Source organism: Canis lupus, chromosome 10 (genome assembly GCF_003254725.2).
Source record: "Canis lupus dingo isolate Sandy chromosome 10, ASM325472v2, whole genome shotgun sequence".
Lineage (NCBI taxonomy): Eukaryota > Metazoa > Chordata > Mammalia > Carnivora > Canidae > Canis > Canis lupus.
In genome coordinates, this window is record NC_064252.1 from 10,549,068 (window position 1) to 10,571,255 (window position 22,188).

At 38.4% G+C, this 22,188-nt stretch overlaps 1 long non-coding RNA gene across 1 annotated transcript in view; it reads left to right on the plus strand.

Annotated features, from left to right (window-relative positions):
• The window catches only part of LOC112677807 (uncharacterized), a 52,971-nt gene that overhangs the window by 9,706 nt on the left and 21,077 nt on the right, over positions 1-22,188 (plus strand). Inside the window, exons 4-5 of the long non-coding RNA XR_007413365.1 lie at positions 6,614-6,796; positions 7,997-8,171. This is a non-coding gene — a long non-coding RNA (uncharacterized LOC112677807). The remainder of the gene's footprint in view (positions 1-6,613; positions 6,797-7,996; positions 8,172-22,188) is intronic.

Genomic DNA, 22,188 nt, shown 5'->3' on the forward strand with positions numbered 1-22,188 from the left:
AAAAAAACCTGTAATGTATTAGAAGAAAACACAGATGAACAGGTGAATTCCTCCTTAACCTTGGTAAGATTTCCTAACTAGGACTCAAACCCAGGGGCAATTTTTTTAAAATTGGAAACTGGCTATATAAAAATAAAAATTTTTCCGTATGACAAAAGAAATCATAAAGTCAAAGACATCAAAGACTTTGAAAAAGTGTTTACAGCATAGCTCTAACTACAGATAGAATACAAATACCGCTAATATATCAAGAACTGTTAAAAATTGAGGGGGGAAATAATTTTTATAAACTCATTAAAATGCAGAAAAGGCAAGAGAAGGCAATTAACAAACAACTTGTAAAAATGAACTTTGAATATACGAAACGGTATTTAACCTCACTCATAATTAAAGAAATATTAAGTAAAACTATCCCGGTATATAATGATCAGATTGGCAACAATTTAAAAATATGACAACAACAACAACAAAAATATGACAACACGTCCTGCAGAGAAATAGGCAGGCTCATACATTACTAGTAGGAATGCAAAGTGGTACAAGTTTTTTAGAAGGAAATTTGGCAATAACCTGAGAAGCTACATCTGCACTTACCCTCTGACTCAGCAAGGCCACTTTTTAATTTAATTCCCATATAGTTAACATACAATGTTATATTAGTCGTTGTGCAATATAGTGATTCAACAATTCTGTACATTACTCAGTGCTCATCATGGTGAGTGTTCTGTTACCAATCTCCTTCACCTATTTTCCCCATCTCCCCGGCCTCCTCTCCTCTGATAACCATCGGTTTCTTCTCTAGAGTTAAGAATCTGGTTTGGGTTGGTCTCTGTTTCTTTTGTTTCTTAAATTCCACATACGAATGAATTCATATGGTATTCATCTTTCTCTCACTTACTTCACTTAGCATAATACACTTTAGATCCATACGCGTTGTTGCAAATGGAAGATTTCATTCTTTTTTTTTTTTTTATGGCTGAGTTATGTTCTGCTGTTTGCATATACACCACATCTTCTTTATCCATTCATCTATTGGTGGACACTTGGGCTGCTTCCATAATTTGGCTTTAATAGATACAGCATATTAGAACGCTATAATAAACATAAGGATGACTTTTTCAATTAGTGTTTTTGTATTCTTACGGTAAATACTCAGTGGAATTACTGAATCATAGGGTAGTTCTATTCTTAATTTTTTTGAGGAAACTCCATACTGTTTTCCACAGCGGCTGTACCAGTGTGCACAAAGGTTCCTTTTTCTCCACATTTTTTGCAAACCCTTGTTGTTTCTTGTGGTTTTTTTTTTTTTTTTATCTTAGCCATTCTGATAGGCGTGAGGTGATATCCTATTGTGGTTAGATTTGTATTTCCCTGATGATTAGTGCTGTTGAGCACCTTCTCATGTGTCTGTTGGTGATCTGTATTGTCTTCTTTGGAGAAATGTCTGTTCATGTCTTCTCATTTTTTTTTTCATTAGCTTCTTTGTGTTTCCAATGTTGACTTTATAAGTTCTTTATATATTTTGAAATCTAACCCTTAACTGGACTTGTCACTTACAAATAACTTCTCCCATTTATAGGTTGTCTTTTAGTTTTGTTGATTGTTTCCTTTGCTCTGCAGAAGCTTTTTGAGGTAGTTCCAATAGTTTTTGTGTTTGTTTCCCTTGCCTCAGGAGACATATCTAGAAAACTGTTCATATGTCTGAAGTCAGAAAAATTACTGCTTGTCCACTCTTCTAGGATTTTTATGGTTTTAGGTCTCACATACAGGTCCTTAGCCCATTTCGAGTTTTTTTTTTTTTAAAGATTTTATTTATTTATTCATGAGAAACACAGAGAGAGAAAGAGGCAGAGACACAGGCAGAGGGAGAAGCAGGCTCCATGCAGGGAGTCCAACCCGGGACTCGATCCCGAGTCTTCAGAATCACGTCCTAGGTCAAAGGCCGGTGCTAAACCACTGAGCCACCCAGGAATCCCCGCGTGTTTATTTTTTCATGTGGTGTAAGAAAGTGGTCCAGTTTAATTCTTTGCATGTGGCTGTCCAATTTCCCCAACACTATTTGTTGAAGATAGACTGTCTTCTTTCCATTGCATATTCTTGCCTCCTTTGTTGAAGATTGGCCATATTATCGGCTTCATTAATAATATATAGAAATGCAGATTTCTACATATTGATTTTATATCCTGTGACTTTACTGAATTCATTTATCAGTTCTAGAAGTTATTTGGTGGAGTCTTCAGCGTTTTCTTTTTCTTTTTTTTTTTTCTTCAGCGTTTTCTATTTATAGCATCATGTCATTTGGAAATAGTCAAAGTTTTACTTTTTCCTTACCAATTTGGATGTCTTTTATTTCTTTTTGTGTCTGATTGCTGTGTCTAGGACTTCCAGTACTATGTAGAATAAAGGTGATGAGTGGATATCCTTGTCTTATTCTAGACCTTGGGGGGAAACCTCTTAGTTTTTCACCATTATGATATTTGCTGTGAATTTTTCATAAGTGGCCTTTGTTATATTGAAGTATGTTCCCTCTAAAACCATTGTGTTGAGGGTTTTTATCATGAATGGATGTTGCACATTGTCAAATGCATTTTCTGCATCTACTGAGATGATCATAAGGTTTTTAACCTTTCTCAGATGATCATAAGGTTTTTAACCTTTCTCTTGTTGATGTATCACATCGATTGATTTGCGAATATTGAACCACTCTCTTGCATCCTAGGAATAAATCCCACTTGATCATGGCGAATGATTTTTTTTAATGTATTGTTGGATTCAGTTTGCTACTATTTTCTTGAGGGTATTTGCATTTATGTTAATCAGGGATTTGGCCTATAGTTCTCTTTTTTTTTTTTTTTTGTAGTGTCTTTATCTGGCTTTGGTATCAGGATAATGCTGTCCTTATGGAATGAATGTGGAAGTTTCTTCCCTTTTCTATTCTTTGGAATAGTTTGAAAAGAATAGGTATTAACTCTTTATAGTTTGGTAGAATTTACCCGTGAAAACATCTGGTCCTAGACTTTTATTTGTTGGAAGTTTTTTGATTACTATTTCAGTTTCATTGCTGGTAATTAGTCTGTTCAAATTTTCTATTTCTTCCTGATTCAGTTTTGGGAGGCTGTAGGTTTCTAGGAAATTATTCATTTCTTCTAGGTTATCCAATTTGTTGGCATATAATTTTTCAGAGTATTCTCTTTTAATCCTTTGTATTTCTGTGATGCCAGTTATTATTTCTCCTCTTTCATTTCTGATTTTGAGTTCTCTCTCTCTGTCTGTCTCTCATGAGTCTGGCTAATTGTTTATCAATTTTGTTGATCTTTTCAAAGAACCAGCTCCTGGTTTCATCTGTTCTATTTTTATTTTATTTTTTTTCCTATACCATTTATCTCTGCTCTAAAATTTTTTATTTCCTTCCTTCTGCTCATTTGGGGTTTTGTTTGTTCTTCTTTTCCTACCTTCTTTAGATGTAAGTTTAAGTTATTTGGGATTCTTTTTGCTTCCTGAGGTAGGCCTATATTGCTATAAGCTTCCCGCTTAGAACACCTTTTGCTGCATCCCTAAGATTTTAGGTCATTGTTCTTTCTTTTTCATTTCTCTTTATGTATTTTTAAATTTCCACTTTTATTTCTTGTTTGACCCTTTCATTGTTTAGTAGCATGTTATTTATTTAACCTCCATGTATTTATGTTTTCCCAGATTTTTTTTCTTGTGGTTGATTTCTAGTTTCAAACTATTGTGGTTCAAAAAGATACACGGGATGACTTCAATCTTTCTGATTTTGGTGAGAATTGTGTTGTGGACTAATATGTGATCTATTCTGGAGAATGTTCCATGTGCACCTGTGTATACTGCTGTGTTAAGATGGAATGTTCTGAATATATCTGTTAGAGCCATCTGGCCCAATGTGCCATTGAAAGCCACTGTTTCTTTTTTTAAGATTTTATTTATATACTTGAGAGAAAGAGAGAGAGAGGGAACACACACACACATAAGCAAGGGAAGGGGCAGAGGGAGAAGCGGACTCCCCACTGAGCAGGGAGCCCAATGGGGAGCTCAATCCCAGGACCCTGGGGTCATGACCTGAACTGAAGATACCCTGAAAGCCATTGTTTATTGATTTTCTGTTGGGATGATCTCTCCATTGATGTAAGTGGGGTATTAAAGTGCCCTTTTGCTATTGTATTAGTATCAATTACTTTATTTGTTATTAGCTGCTTTATGCATTGGGTGCCCCCATCATGAGTTTATACATATTCACAATTGTTATGTCTTTTTGTTGGATTGTTCCCTTTATGAATATATAATGTCCTTCTTAGTCTCATTACAGTTTTTGTTTTAAAGTCTATTTTGTCCAACATAAGTATTGCTACCCTGGCTTTCTTTTCACTTTTATTTGTATAATAAATGCTTTTTCATCCCTTCACTTTCAACATGCATGTGTCTTTAGGTCTGAAATGATTCTCTTGTAGCCAGCATATAGATGACTCTTACTTTTTTATCCATAGCAAGTCCACTTTTAAGAATTTATCCAGAAAATACCCTTCCAATAATACAAAAAATACATTTGCATGGGTTATTAATCACAGCATTGCAAATGTACATCTACACAGCTATAAGAGGAAAAAACTAAAGAGTATTTCTATGAACTAATATGGACTCTTTTCCAGGATACATCAAGTAAAAACAAGACAAAGTGCAAGGGAGTACCTATTTATATGCCATCTTTTATAAAAGAAAGAGAAATAAAATATACATGTTTCTACCCATTTCTGCCCCCACCCCAAAAAAGTATAACCTGAAACTAAAGATTACTTACTTAAAGAAGTAAGAGGCAGGGGCATGAGGTGGGAAGGATGATGGGACAGGAGAAGAAACAGCTCCCTGAGTATAATTGTTTGTACAGTTCTGACTCTTTGAAACCATGATGATATGTCATAGACCAAAAATACAAATAAGTGATTCAAATCAAGCAGGATGAGAGGAGAACCCAAAATTCATACAAATAATAACAAATGAGCCTAACTCAATTACAAACTATACCACTCTGAAGGGAGTGGGGAAGACAAGAGTAAACCTTAATAAGTTTGAAAACAGTATATTGACTATGTCTCTTAAGACTAAAGACAAAAGGAAATGTACACAACCATTGTATATGACTTAGTAACTTCCTCCAACCTCCGAAAGAGGCATGAGTTAGTAATTCTGAAACTAGCTTGTGTATCTTATAGGACTGTGCAAATAAGTAAATAAACTTATATAAGAAGCAGATTCTTACTGTCGGAGAAAGGAGTTGCAAATAAGAAAAACCATAAGTAACTATTTTAATTTTTAGAGTTATCCTTGGAAAAATGACCCCAGGTTTGGAGCAGGGAAAGCATAAAATTAGCCTGGAACATCTTGTGGTGCAGGAAAAAGAAGTGCTCAAAAAAATAGCAGGGAATGTTGAAAGGACACAGAAATCAACTTGAAGAGGCTCCCAATGGTCAAATACAGGCCAATGTGGAGAATAAAATAAATGGTGATAGTAATGGATTAGAACATATAGAATAAAATAAATACCTATGACTCCATGCCAATATATATACATAATTGAGTTAACCAATAAATGAGAAAAAAAGGAAAACCTTCTCTTCTTTACAGAATTTTAATTAATAAGTGTCAAAAAATTATGGAAATAAAAAATTCAGTTGGCAATTAGTGGCTTAAGAGAAGATAAGGTACAGGTATTTAGATAGTTTTAAAGCATTTCTTTATAAGATACTAAGTAAAAAGGGAAAAACAGTTACTTTATAGTAGAGAAATCCATCAGACACTACCTTAACCAAGTGATCAAACCTAACATCACCAGGAATAAGCTACATCAACATCACAGACTCCAAATACAATGAATTAGGAAAACTATGATGTCATTTCTGTGGTATTCTTACTATGTATGTATAATATGAATTTAATCGTTATGAATTTAATCTTCATTTAGATCTGGGACCATAAAATGGGCATTTATGGAATAATTGGCAAAAGTGGAATACCGTCTGTAGATTAGTTAATACTATAATATCAATGTTCATTTCCTGATTTTGAAAATTATACTGTATTTAAATTATCAATATTTATGGAGATTGAATAAAAGGCATATAGAAATTTTATACTATATTTTGTACCATTGTTGCAAGTTTTTATTAACCTGAAACTATTTGAAAATAAAAATTTTAAAAATATATGCTGAAAAGAAAAAAAAAGCATTTTAAAATCCTGCCATCTCTGATTACATACAATTTTGTTTTTATTTATTTATTTATTTTTTTACAATTTTGTTTTTAAAGGGAAAATTTGACACCCTCTCATTTTTATTTCCTTCTCAAAATAAAAATTTTAATAACATTTTGCTTTATGAAAAGCTAAAAAATATACATGGAAAGATTTTTTATATGTAAATTCTCCCCCAGATTAATATGTTCCCTTTGACTCATTAGTTTATAATTTTCCAACTATTCCTCACATTTTCAGAGGATATGATCCAAGGAATGATGTAATTTTTGTATGAATAAACTCCTAGTGATTGTACCTCCATGGTCATTTTGTCTTACAGTCGAATTTTACGTATATATTGTTCTAGCCAACAGATCTCAGGGAGTTCCTTTTCTACCCAAACTATCAGATGTAATTTAGCAGTAAAGAAAGAGTTGGCTCACGTGTAACAAGTACTCATGTGCGATTATGGAGTTTTCTTCTCTATTTCAAAAAGAAAGGTGGAGAAATGGAGAACAGGATAAAGGCCTGGAATCCCTGCTCCAGAAAGGTGAGAGCAATTTTGCCAACTACAAGACTCTTCACTACTCTGTGCTTACTTCACATTCTTAGCCTTAAGTTATGTTGAAGCCTTCTAGTTTCTTAAAATATATTTATTTACAACCTGCAGCTAATTAGGATGAATACTTTTTCAATTTCATTTTAATGAAATGTTTTGTTTTGGAGAACTCAAACGAAAACACAGCAAGTCTCCCAATTTCTACCACCAGAGGGCATAAGACATTAAGAAATAGGGCGAACAAAGCCCACTTGCTTGTGAGGTTCTCTGATTCTTATGGTTTGAAATCTGCAGTCAGCCACTTCCAGAAATGAACTCATTGGGAAGACAAATGAGGCATGTGCAGAGGAGGACAGGAAGAGCTTCGGAGGGAAAAACTCACTTTTTTGCAAGAATGTAATCCTCAACCTTGTTCTCAAAAGTGCTCACCTACATTCATTTGTTAATTATGTTATTGATTTAGGTTAAACACTCCATTCAACACTGAGAAAGGTTGGCAGTAATAAATTTCCTCTCCTGGTGATGTTTAAAAAAAATATTGGCTGGCTGATGCAATCGAATCTAGAAAATGAAGGATGAGCTTGTCCAGAATCAATGAGGCCAAGGTCTCTGAGTTCAATTTGTGTATGGATCAGTGAACATCTCTGTAAATCAGGTCCACCTCCTCACTGTGACCAGCAGGTGCACATCGTGGGTCGCAGAGGGGATGCAGAGAGAGAGCGTACGTACAAGGACCAGGCCAGCCCCACACTGGAGAACTGAATCAAAATGAGCGCTCATCCTGCTGATGTTGGGTTGATGAGGTCTCCTTACACGTGTATGGTATTTTGAACTTGAAGTTAGAAATTACTTGGAGTAAAATAATTTAAATTTCCCTGTCCCTCCACCATCATGGCTGTATCTCCCCGCTTCTTTATTTCTATTTCCTTTCCCACCTAAGCCCTACTCCCCCATTTTTTTCTTTGATTGGTATAAACACGGGAAAGGTGATGAATTACTGTTTTTAATGGTTTTAAAACTTACTTCAATTCTGCCAATAGTTGTGCTGAAACAGTTTGAATGAGCAGGTGATTGATCTTAGGCTTGGACTTGAATCCAACTGGTCTCTTCATGAGATGGCGCCTCACCCACTCATTATTCTGGGGTCATTTCCTCCACCTTGCATAAAAATCCCTTGTGCTCATTTCACAGACAAGCATTTCTGAGGAAAACTGTACATGTTAGTTGGAATCAGTCGGATATTTCTATAATCAAAAACAGTCCATGTTGGTTTGAGGACGGTCATGACTAGTACTGCATCTGTACAACTGGAAATACCAGTGCACCACATTTTTCTCCCATGATGCTTCCAAATCTCTCTAAACAGGTAAAAGCAAACTAAAGAGCTAATTTTGACAGTTTAGCCAAAAACTGTGTTAAGTATTTGCGATATAAAGGCTAAGGGTCTGGAAGGATGGTTGGGCATAATATGGAATGCTTTATATTATTCTATCATGTTTGAGATAATTGCAATGTTTCCTTTTTATGTTCTCAGAATGGTCCCAGATATAATTACATAAATGTTCTGCACTGCCTAAAATTTACTGAAGTCTGTTTTTTGCTAATGTAGCTCATTATTCATTTCTACTTTACCATCTTTAGCCTTTTAATCGGTCTTTTATTATAAGATTTAGTGTTCCTCTTTAGATGTGAGTGTTACTGAGCCCTAGCTCTAATTAATATATGAAAACTATCTTTTGAATCTGCCAATTCTGACTGTTCTGGTTTGATACCTTTGGGAACCAAATTCTTTTTTAATGAAGTTGAATGGGTTTCAGAAGCAAACTTGCCTTCATCACAATTTAACCCACCCAGGACCTGCTCAGTGTGAAGCCCGTGGAAGTTGATCCTATTCTTTTGCTTTGAGCATCTGACCAACCTCTGTGAGTCCATATTGGAAAGGACACAGAGAAAGAGTCGATACCATGAGCTCAACAGAGTTCACTTTCCCTTCCCCAGCCCCTCCTTCGTGGGCCCATGGGCCCCTCGGGGATTCCAAATCACATTCTTCCCTTCCTGGACTCAGGTCAGATGGAGTTCTTCCTTTATCAAACTTGAATGCCTCCTTTGCTTCAATGCTCATAGAATTATACTGATTCAGAGAATACCCAAGGCTAAGTTAGTTTATATATAGTGACTCTTTATAGGGCAGCCAGATTTTGCTGACATCTGAGAATGGGATGTTAGAATATACTGGAGAGAACCTTGTCCTAAGGATCCAGGTTGAGACTGAGGTTATACTCCGCACACCTGGGTAGGCTTCAATATGTTCCTCAGGTAGCAGGGATGGAAACTCCAAACACTACCTAGATATATGAAGAATATGTGGCTTATTTATTATATATCATAGATTTACTCTTCCTCATAAACACCCACCTCACTGGGTACCAGGGGATGGAAAACACTCTTTCAAACTTACTAAAATTAGGTATTATTGTCACTTCTCTTTTAAATGGATTTTTCTATGATGCATTTTCTTTTGGATACATGTCGAATCTTTCCACCTTTCTCTCTCTTCCTTTGCTCTTTCCAACGATGGGGAGGATGGGGCTGATATACTCACATGGCAGCAAGGTCAAGGCATGACAGGGCTCTCCTGATTCCCAGTGAATGGTCTGGTCCCCTCCCAGCTGATGCGTCACAGGGTCCACCCTGGTGTTTGGAACATTTTGCTGGCACATACTCTGGCCCTATTTGCCTCTGGTGTGTCTTCTCACACTGCAGCAGATCGTGCATTCTCAGGCCTCTCTCTGCCAATTCTCTGGTCTTCTAAGCACCAACACATCTACTCATTGAGGCCTAAGGGACCTTCCAGAATCCCCAGCAGTCAGTTATGTCTCATCCATCTAGTCATTTGCCAATGCCACACTCAATCACTTCACATGTCTGCAAGGCTCTTTCCTCCAGAGTTTCAAGCAGTGATGGGGGAGAAATTGGATTCTTCTTTGAACTTTCTAAGCAGGTTGCATATACTGAAAAAACTACATCCCTGATTCTCCTTCCTTTCTTCCTCAGCACTCCACAGCATGGAAGGGAAAACATCCCATTACCTGTAAGAAACTTCTTTTTATAATTTCTTTGCATGCCCTCTCTTTTTATGTCCTTTCTGAGATGGTATTTGTCTCTTTTTCTAAAGTCATAGCAGTAGACAGGCTGCAGAGAGACAAGCTAATTCATTCCTAAAGAAAAATGCAGCTGGAAAGATCCCAAAAACATTCTCTGACACACCGAACTTGTGTATAAATTTCAGTTTCCTCAGCCAAAAAATGGAGAAAATAATATCTGGACCCAACTCCCAGGATGAGGAGCTCTCTTGAAATCTTTCTGGATAAAATCTCTAGAAAGTGGAATTGTATAGATGTCTATTTAATAGAAGGTTTGCCCTCTCAGAAAGTCTATGCTAGCATATAATCCTGCTAGATTAGCCATAAAATAGCATGTGATGCACACACATGTGCACATGGAATCATTCTCCACTCGTATCCCCCTCTTTGGAAATGTCCTTCAATCTGTGTTAGGCTCAAACAGCAAGAGGCTGTTAAAACTTCAATATAGTTACAAGTCTAATGTGTTGCCTTTTCTTAAATGATTCAAAAACCTTAAAAACACAATTTACAAACACAAACACAAAAGCCTTTAAGAGACAATTACTTATGCATTCAATAAATATTTTCTGAGCATCTACTATGTGACAAGCATTGTGTCGGGTTCTTGGATGCATCAGTGGTCAAAAAAGACCCCAAAACTCACAACAAAACATAGGAGGCAGGGGGAAACTTTTGGAGATGATATAGGAGTTTATGGCATCAATTGTGGCCATGGTTTCATTGGTGTGTACTTATCTCCAAATACATCAAGTTGTATATACTAAACTCCTATGGTTTTTTGTATGTCAAACATCTATCAATATAGAGGTTTAAAAAGAGGACTATGACCTTTGCCCTCATATTTGACAAGAACAGAAAAAGGTGAGAAAAAGGGAGGCAGAAAATAAGCAATATACTTAAAGTATACATATATATAAATAAATAATATTGTACGTTAGGAGCAGACAAGTAGATTAATATAAAAAGAACACAAATTATTACAATGATTAAAGTAGCTATTGTTGTACCCTCATTTAGCATATTAAAAACTGACTCACTTATTCATATCTCTCAATTAGTTTATATCTTCCAGTGTTAAAGAAACCTTTAACCAACAGGGGAAGAAATATTGCCTCTGACCAGCAAACGTTGCAGTTTGCATGTTATGATCCTTAGTCAGGACCTGAGCCCTGAGTGACATTTCCAGAGTGATTCAGACTTAATCCAGTGGCCATGTTTGCCCTCCCCCCTTGCCTGCCTCCTTCCTCTTTCTAGAGTCACAGGGCACTTATCATGTCAGTGGGTCTTTTCAAGATCAGTTTTCTTTTCTGGCAACCTGTCATGTTTTCCTGAAATGATACGTTCTTAACTTATGACTGGCAAGACATGCTGTTGTCCTTTCAGTATTATAAACAATTTTGGCAGGATTTGTTAGCACTATGATCAACTTATGATGCCTCATCAGCACGTCTTGATAATTAGACCAATCATCCGAGAGGTTTTGTTTCTGAGAAGATGAGAGATTGAGCTTACTCTGGGTAATGTGGTGAATCTATCTTCTTTCAACCCTCAATGTATTTCAACCCCACATGTATTCCGACACGGCTGGTCACAATCTTTCTTAGTCTTGGTATGCTTCTTACTTTTTCAGAACTCCTGGAATTACTCATAATTCTCTTCACCTTACCTACATACAGGAAAAGTATGTATCTATGTTTAATAAAGGGCCATATATCCAATAAAAGAAACAGAACACTCACATATGTCAACACCACCTTTCTCTTAAAATTAATACAAATTAAGCATACCTATTATGTTTAACCTTCTTCGCATCACAAAGTTCTGTTTTGAATTTCACCTTTTCCTATTTGGTTATCATCACAGATTTGTCAAATCAAGAACTCAATTTGTTTATGAATAATTATTTTTTTATGCTGAAGTGGTTTTGAGTTGGATAGTGGAAATCCCTCAAAGCTGACTATTGTCAGCATTACTCCAGGTATTTTTAAAGCAGCTCTGCATTCAGACAAGAGGAAAAAGGTCCCCCTAATCTTTAATTTGCTCAGGTTCATTTTAGTGGAGAGTTAGAAAAGAATGAAGTTCCAGACACTAGAGAGCACATTTGACATTTTATTTCTCAACCTCTTTAGTGAGAGAACATACTAAGAATCCACGTGTTTATTTTTAGTTTAGCTTTGATTTCCTAGACCCATTTTATTTTCTCCTAAATATTGTTCTTCTCTATGACATAATTAAATCCAGATTGAGACAGGACCCTTCAAAAGGGGTTCATATCAGTATTATCCCCCATTTCTACCCTCCAGCTGAACCTAGAACTCAAATCCTTTTTCTGCAGCTTTTACTCTTATCTTTCAGCTTGGAAATTGGGAAAAGCTTTACAGAAGAAATAACATCTGAGCCAGGTCTTGAAGAATCAGAGAATCTACCAGTTGACAGGTGGTAGAGGATGGAGTGGGAATGAGATATAAAAAGTACCCCAGATAAAACTGAGCATTTATGCAGGTACATCATGTGTGGAGATCCAGAGGCACAAAAAGGACTTGGGAGTGGAATGATGGGAGGAGACGGCAGTGAGAAGAGTTGATGGCAATGTGGTATGTTTGGTTAGTAAGAAAGATCTTAGTTTGCCACACTATGTAGTTTCATTTTTATCCAGTGGGTGATCCTAGTACAAAAGTAACTAGGTAGTTTTAAGAAATGCCCTGGAAAACTAGTCAAAATAAATTAATAATAAACTCAAAAAACTTATTTATGTATACCATCAACCTTCCTTCAGTGTGAATAGAGTTCTTCTAGAAGGGGATTAAAGAAGGAAAATTTTATGTAAAGAACTTTTAACAAACTTCTGATGTTTTTATAAACTGAAGTTGATAAGTCAGTTCTAATGAACATATCATCTCATTGTATGATAGTGCTTATCCATCTCCTTCACCCACAGAAGAAGGGATCAGACATTGCACCACTGTGGTAAAGAGAATCCTAAAATGGCCCCATGATCAATGCCCCTGGTTTACGTGCATGATTCGGTTACATATTTGATTAGGTTACCTTACATATCAAGAATTGAAGGATTTTGCAGGTATAATTAAGATCCCAAATTAGTTGACAAATTCATCAAAAAGGAGGTTATCCTGACTGAACCTGACTTAATCAGTTGGAAGCCCTTTAAAAACATTTTAGACTTTAAGGAGGTCACAAAGACATTCTTTTCTTGGCTTTGAAGAAGCAAGCTGCTGTAATAAGTTCTACAGCTACACGGAAATAAATTCCACCAATAATTATGTGAGCTGGGAAAAGGAATTTGAAACTCAGATGAGATCTGTGATATCCTAAACAAAGACTCACCTAAGCTAAGTCTGGAAGCCTGACCCATGGAAACTGTGAGATATAAGTATATAGTGTTTTAAGTTAAAATTTCTGGAAATTTTTTATAAAGCAATAGAAAATTAATATGCCTTTAGAATGGTAAGGGAAATCACACAGAATCAATACTTACCTATTAAAATAGGCAGCGTGGTTATGATTAAAGGCTACATGGGTTCATATTCCAACACTACCACGTACTTGCCATGTAATTTGTGTATCTCCATGCTTCCATACCTTGATGTCCTCATTATGAAAGAAGGATAAAAATAAGGCTTAACCTTATACAACCATTTTGAGGATTAAAGGATTTAATTTATGCAAAGTCCCTACAAGGGCACCTGGCACACAGTAAGCACACTATAAAACGTTAGCTATCTTTACATGATGCTTCTCTACTAATTATCAATGGATCAAGATACATCAAAGGCTTTCTTCAAATACCCCTCTTAATAAATAAGAGTATCACCCTATTAAAAACATTCAAGGCATCCTGATGAAAAGATCAAACTTATCACTGTGTTGAGTTTCCATAGTCAATTTCAGTCAGAAAAAAAGTTAAATAAAGGATAACAGAAGAAAACGTGATCTCAATTTTAAACTACAAAAATAGGTGTGTGTGGGGGCTTACTATATCTGGAACTCTTTATGCTCTCCTAAGATTTGGAAATCAGTCACAGTTCCAAAGTAATCACTAAAACACATGAACAGCTGCTAAATTCTTGTGTTATAATTGCTATATGTTATTTCCAAGGAATTATACAATGCAAATATTCCACATCTATACAATATAATTGAACAAAATACTTTGGGGAAAGCTATTTAGCTACAGTAGGTAGAATAAAAGGTAGGTAGGTAGATGGAAGGGAGGGAGGGAGGGAGGGAAGGAGGGAGGGAGGGAGGGAGGGAGGGAGGGAGGAAATAGATTACTTGGAATCATGATCATGAGAAGATATATCTTGAATTCCCTGGGTTGAATTGATTTAATTTTAAAGAAAACATCAAAAATGTCAGCAGATTAACGCAATAGAAACTAATTTCTTGCTCACAGATGGTTTAAAGTGAGGTCGACAGGGAAATTCCTTTCCATGCAATCACTCACTAACCAAGACTCTCTCCATCTTGTAGGCGACTCTGTATCCTATGGTTTCATTGCTATTTGCTTCCACCTGACAGAGTAGAAATAACATAGAAGAGCACATGTGGGAAGTTGTAATGGACCAGACTGAAAAGTAGAATGAATTTTCCCTTTGCTCTCATTTTATTAAGGACCACTCAGTCACATGGCCATATGTAACTGCAAAGGAGAAAGGGAAACACAGTGGGGCTCTTGTGCCAGTTGGACAAAATGGATTTCAGTGAACAGGAAGCAGTCTCTGCCATAAACAACATGCGGTCCGGATGTGCAACTGGCACATGGTTGAAAATTTACAGGCGAAAACATAACTTTTGAGTCAAGATAATCTAGTTTCCAGGGGCCTGGGTGGGTTAGTCCTTTAAGCATCAGACTCTTGATTTCAGTTCAGGTCATGATCTCAGGGTCCTGAGATTGAGCCCCTTGTCAGGCTCCATGCTCAGCAGGGGGCCTGCTTAAGATTCCCTCTCTCCCTCTGCCCCCATCCCCCCACCCTCACATGCATTTTTTAAAAATATTTTATTTATTTGAGAGAAAGCATGCATGCATAAGGAGAGAGGAGGGGGAGAGAGAGAAGGAGAAGGAGACTCCTCACTGAGCAGGGAGTCCTACCTGGGCTCAATCCCAAGACCCTGAGATCATGACCTGAGCCAAAGGCAGGCACTTAACTGACTGAGCCAGGCACCACTCCACTCTCTCTCTTAAAAAAAAAAAAAAAAAGAAAAGAAAAAATCTAGTTTCTAAACTTAGCCACTTGACAGTTGTCTGATCTTAGCAAAATATTTCCCTTCTCTGTGCCTTAATCTTATCAGTTCTTCAGCTTTTAAATGAGGATTTGAAAATCCTACAGTTTAAGATTCTTATGAGATTGAAATGAGATAAAATGCCTAAACTCATTTGAATAATGATTGACATTTATTCAATAGGTACAAATATTTCATTCTAACTGTACTGTTGGTTTGGGAAGACAAAGAAGCAAGAGGCTCTACTATTTGAGCTAAGAAATCAAATGCACTACATCAGAATATATTATTCCAGCTGAATTACTGGACTGAGAAAGTTTTAAAAGGGAGAATCTTCACAGAATAGAAATTCATTTCTTGCTCTTATAAAAGTTCCTGTGCAGATGTTCACGTTAGGAAGCACCTCCCATGCAGTCATTCAGAGATCCGATCTTCGTCCATCTGGAGGTTTCCCCAGTCCCAAGGGCTTTATCATAATTTTATCCAATGTATAGAGATGCAATGCAGAAGCAATATGGGATGTAGTTTGAGCTAAGAATTAGGGGTTTCAGTATTAGAATATTTGAAGCTCACAGAGAGAAAACTCTTCTAATTTAAAAATAAAATGAGGAAAAAAAATAAAAATAAAATGAGGGACGCCTGGGTGGCTCAGTAGTTAAGCGTCTGCCTTTGACTCAGGTCATGATCCCAGGGTCCTGGGATCGAGTCCCTCATTGGGCTCCCTGCAGGGAGCCTGCTTCTTCCTCTGCCTGTGTCTCTGCCTCTCCCTCTGTGTCTCTCGTGAATAAATAAATAAAATCTTAAAAAAAATAAAAATAAAATGAAAGCAATCTTAAAATATTAAGGAACTGAAAAATGTTGGTAGTGTAACTCTAGGGCTGAGATTCACAATAATCTGGTTATCACATATTATGATTCAGGTTGTTTGAGATATTTTTAGATTTAACTTTTGCCACATTTAAACCTAAGGAATGCCATGAACACCAGTCTGGAACTGGACCTGGGCTATGCACTGCTTATCATCTGAAGCAAGTGACCCTATCACTGATAAGCTGAATTCTGTATAATTGAAAGGATTAGTTTATAGAGTGGTCCTGAAGTCTGGATTATGGGGAGGATGCTGCCTCAACACAGAGAGGAGGGAACAACCCTTGTACAGCATTTCTCAAGGTTGAGTTATGCACAGACATTGTTTACAGAAAACTAATTTTCACTAGGCCCCAAGAATATAACCAGAAACCAAGTCTTCTAGTCTTCAGATTCCAGTTTGGGGAATACATCCTTAATCAAAACAACTAAGAGCAAAATATAGCCCTGCATGCTTCATCTTCTTGGTTTCTCCATCATATTCCAACTTCCCTGACTTCAAATCCCACTCCCTGTCCCCCTTTTGCACAATCACACACTTTTTTTGTGCTGTCCTCTCTAAGAAGCATCTTAGAACACATCCGCCTTGTCTGCCTGCCTGGTTCTACCCCTTAGGCCTTGTTCTAGTTTGATGAACTTCCTGCTGACCTGAAAACCCTATCCAAACCTGCGCCCTCCATCCCATGTGCTTCATTCACAATATGGTAGGCAATGTTCTCACTTCAGTAGGTTTCTCTGCTTCTGAGTGCTGACCTTGGCTGGACCACATATACATTAGGGAAGAGGGAGGAAGGACACCTGGGGTACCGTCCATTCACCAAGCCTCACAGCATCATTTCTTACCCTGGCGCCCTCAGGAAATTCCTGGAGCATTTCAGCTTCTGCTCCCACCTCTGCAATGTAGGGATGGTAACACTTTCCCAGCCTCAGACAACAGCCACCTTTGATTTGGGTTCTTACCATGCGCCTGGTTCTCTGTCAAGTGTTAAATGTGTTATCTCATTTAATCCTTATACCATCCCTGGGAGGTATGTTCCTAATATCATGCCCACATTTTTAGACAAAGAAATTGAGACAAAGGAAAGTAAAGCAGCTCAATCAATTTCGGAATAGCCCTTGGAGCCTTCGGGTTTCCAGATGACATCAACCCAGTTCCTTTACTTGCTTCCTGAAGTACAGTAACAACAGAAACTGTTATGACTAGAGGCACATTTACAATAAATACCATAGTCACACTGTGTGCTCACTTGAGCAACACTTCTGTGGTGGTGCTTTGCCACATCAGCCCACTTTACCAAAAGTCAAGCAACACAAACTTAAATTTGACCTAGTTTAATCAAAATGTGGGTTGTGGTTCGATTATTTGACAATTGGTTACTAAGAATTTAAAGTGTCTAACCACCACTATAAATGCAGTCTTTCTCTTGCGGTCTCTCTCAGAAACTAAGGTTGCCATTTCTCACTGCCACATATACCCTGTAATTCCTCCCCGGTAACTGAGACACTAAATGCAGAGGGAGCTGCCTCCCCATGGACCCCATATGTCAAGGTATGGATTTAAAGAGGCATCATGGGACAGATATTGAGATGACATTCCACTGACAAGTCCCAAATATTAGCCCTTTACATTTAGTGTCCTTAGTATAGTGGCCGTAGCTTTGGAGCCTTTAGTTTCCTCAATAATAATCTCTATTGTTTACTTCCCACTGAAGAAGTAGACAGACTGAAGTGGAGAGGAAGGCGAACTCAACTAGGAGTGCTGGTGTCAAAGGGACAGGCCGACCACAGCAAGCTGACACCCGGTGGCTGTGGTTCCTTCCACCACAGCCCACTATCAGAGGCTGAAGTGAGACGATCGGACTTGGCCCAAACTTGTGGTAGCCAAGATTCACCCCGGCCTTGCTGGCCACACCCCTTGCTCAGTCTACAAGGCAAGAGGTGTTCTGAACCACAGACACGGATTACACACCAGATTCCAACGCAAGGGTGAGCCGTTGCTTTCCTGTTTCCTGTTTGGGTCACAGGCCTCCTTCAGCTATTCTGGAATGTTAGAACACGTAATCTGTTTTGAGTTTGGAAAGGTCCGATGCTCCTTTATGTGGGGGTGTTCACTTATCAGAAAAGAAAAAAAAAAGCTAGCCTCCTGCTTTCAGCAGTGAAGTGTGGAAATGTAGCACATCCTACTCTGACATTTCTTTTCTGCCTCCTGAGCCCCAGTCGCTAGATTGTGGTTTCCAGGCTGTTTTGCTTTTTATTTCTTTCTAATTGGTTTTACTCTTCATGCCAAGTGTCTTAAGTCACATTAACTAAAGATGTAATGTTTTTGAAGTAACAAGGAAAGCTGGTAGCAGCCTCCTGCCAGGATGGACAGATGGATTTATAAGGGCCTGGGTGAGGCCCTCTTGCTGATACTCCTGGAATGGTGGGTTTTGACAGCGCTGTCCCGTACCTCCATGGCTTTCATCCCCTAATCACAGAGGGTTAAATCCACTGCTACCTATTTACCTCTCAGAGAAAGCTTGACACCTCCTCAGATTTCCCAGACTTCTCTTTTCTGACCCTAGCTACAGTGACTATCCTGGGAGCAGCTGGCATACGAGGCTTTGAGCTTCAACTCTGGCCATGTCTCCTGGCAATTACCTCTACCTGGGACCCAAAGCAGTTTGCATGACCACTAAAGGGGTAAGAGAAATTGGTATTTTTGGAAATGTTAGATGTCGAATGTCAATGTTTGTTTAAACAAACACACACACACACATACACACACACACTTTTCTGTGTCTGTTTCAGTCTTCTCAATCAAATAACTTTGCTTGACTCATTTAGCATATATCACCTATTTGCTTTGGATGCATCATCACCATAAGAGAATAAAAAGAATGCAGAGTGACAATGGCCAAGGCACTTGACACATCTTAAGTCTTCCCATATTACAAAGGAGGGAACTGAGGCCAGGAAAGGCAAAGAGCTTTACCCAGAGTCACACAGGACTGTCTGGCTCCAGACTCCACACCATAACACATGCTAGATTGCCCCCCAGAATCTCCCAAAGTTAACATACTCTCAATTCTAGGGCTGGACATCAAGTCTTGAATCCTTGCCTTTTGTTCAACTCTAGTGAACTATATGGAATGACCCAGAAGGAAACATACTTTGCCTCTAGCTCTCCCTGAAAGTCCTGATCCAAAAACCTAACAAGCCACAAGCCCTCTACTTCCTCCTTTTAGTGCCATATTCTCAAGCTCTGGTGTTGGGGTGTCCTGCTCTTAGCCCTGGCACCAGCCAGCACCAGCCCTAGATCTGGCCCAAACCAGTTCCCCAAAGGATCTCTTCACCCCTCAGGAGACTTCCCCCTTCTATTATGTATTATTTAACTCCCATCCTCTAAACAGCTGCAACTACACCATCCCCTTTCTAGCCTGGGGATAGAAATGAGGCAGAGCAAGAGAAGGCATGAGTCTGGTCTTCTTAGCCTGCCGTCAGTGATGGTTTCCACCACATAGAGGATTTTCATTCCAATGTCTCCACTGTAAGTCTTCAACAGTTCTTCCTTCACCTACTCTGGAGAAGGTTGGAATTAGGGAGAATGAAAGACTAGTAATGACCCTCTGGGAACAGCTTGAGGTTTTAAACCACTTAGGAGTATCTACCTTCTTAAGAGAAAAATAAATACAAGAAAAACAATCTATAATAAGTGAGAGGGATTTTAAATTTCTGAGATAGAAGAGTTCCAAGTAGTTTGCAAAGGGTCTGATCACAGGAGTGGGCTGCTATGGTGTACAGATGGGAGCCAGCAGGAACCACAGGGCTGAGTGACTTATCCTCAATGCATAATGAAGCATCCAGGCCAATAGACAGAGCTGGGATAGAGGGTTATTCACAAGACAGACATCAAGGTGCTCTACATTCAGAGGGGTCCACCTTGAGTTCAGTACACGACAGCCATTGGACAGGTAGAGGAAAGGTGTATATGTAGATGTATCCATCTCGACAGAAAAGATTATTTGGGGTAGAAGAGGCTATGCTAAATGAAGGAAATGCTGCTTCCACTTCTCCCTAAAATAAAGGAAAGGGAAAGAATGAGAAGAACATGTGCAACTAGCTTCCTCCAGAAAGTATTTCAAGGTGAGTCATGTCAAAGCCATGGACCTAACCTAGGCCCATGGTTTGAGGAGGTAGAAAGTCTAGATTCCCTAAGTTGGTATAACTTCTACAAACCCCATCAAACTCAAGCATGATATGTTTAACTACATCACTAACAATACCTATTCTTATCACTTCATGTGCACAATACAATTCCAGCGTGTGGGTGATTTAATTAGGGAAAGACAATTACTGGCATGCAGTACAGGGTATAAAAGACTTTGCCACCAAGTACAGAAGGAAAACAGCACACATGAATAAAAACGATGGAAGTTCTGCTTTTTTTGAGCTCATCTGGGTTAGAGCTCCCTCAGGTATAAGGAAGAAACACGCAGTGGCAAAAGAGAGAGGTGAAGTGGCATGGGACAGAAGAGTGCAAACAAAATGGAAAGGTGCTATCAAAGGAGAAAACAACTGTAGAACTGGAACAAACAGGTGCTGCTCCTGACAGCTCAGCCTCACCACAGCATAGACATGGTAAGCATTTGCCTGGGATTTACTGGAAAGCCCATGGACAGCAGAACATAAAATGGTTGTCCTGTTTTACTGGACTAGTTGGTAGCAGATATTTTTAACACCTAGACAAATATTTCTGTGCAATTTAGTTCTGAGCACCAGGGTTCAAAGTCTGGACTTTTAGGGAGACAACGTCCTTCAAATGTGTTGGCGAAGGTGGCAGCTGCCAAGTAAAGCACCACAGAGTTAGGGCTGTCCAGCCTTCCTTGGGCAGTAGTTACAGAAAGTAAGTCATGTTCTTGACCTCAGGAATCCCCAAAGTCTTTAACAGTTGAACGTGCAATAGGACACTCCAAGAGGGAGGTTATAGTAGGCAACATGGCCTCCAAAAGGGAAGTTACAGTATGTGACATGTCCTCCAAGACAGAGGTCACAGTAGGCGACACGTCCTCCAAGATGGAGGTCACCGTAGGCGACGCGTCCTCCAAGAAGGAGGTCACAGTGGGCGACATGTCACAAGTCTATTTAACCACTGAACTCCTTTATTTTTCATGCCAATCTATTAGTATCTGTGATAGGGTTTGTTGACTCCAATTTGAAAAACAATAAGCAAGTTGATTGATTTGATGTATGGACTTGGCTGGCCACACAGTGCCCAAGTATTTAGTCAAAAACATAATTCTGGATGTTTTTGTGAGGATGTGTGGAAGAGATTTACATTTAAATCAGTAGACTTCTAGTAAAACAGATTGCCCTCCATAATGTAGGTGGGCCTCATCCAATCAGTTGATAGAACAAAAGGCAAGAACAAACTGCCGGGAGAATGCCTTTTAGATTCCGTCTTCAGTACTGGTTCTTCCTGGCTTGCCAGCAGGCTCCTTTGCACCCGAGCTGCAACCTTTCCCCCCGAGTCTTCAGTTTGTCAACCTTTCCCCCTCAGATTTTCAACTCCCAAAGCCTCCACAATCACATGATCCAATTTCTTAAAATGAATCTGTATCTAATTTCTGTATCTATATATCCTATTGGCTCTGTTTTTCTGGAGAACCCTGACTCACACACTAAATTACAGTAAATTTGGAAAATAGACTGGAGTCTATTTCCAGGTAGTAGATTAATTGCCATTCATGCTTAAAAAAAAAAAAGAGAGAGAGAGAGAGAGCGAGAGAGAGCAAGAGGAACGAACATATTTCTGATGCACCATACAGATTTTTGAGATAAAGGGTGGCTAAAAACCCAGGCACTGAGGCCAAATACAAAACATGTCAGAACAAACAAAATGAATCTTAAAAGCAAAAGCACCAATAAAAGAACAAAGAGATAAAAACATCAAATGAAAAAAAAAATCCTGGTCTCTTACTGAGGTCTTATCTAAGGTAAGCCAGACAGACCTAAAGCTTTTAGCTGACTTGCAGGCAGAGGCACCAACTCAGTCTCGCTTATGTGTTCATGCTCTAAAAGCAAAGCCACAGAAGAAGAGATGTGGGGTCACAAGCTTCTGCATGATAAAGGCACAGCCAGAGAAAAACT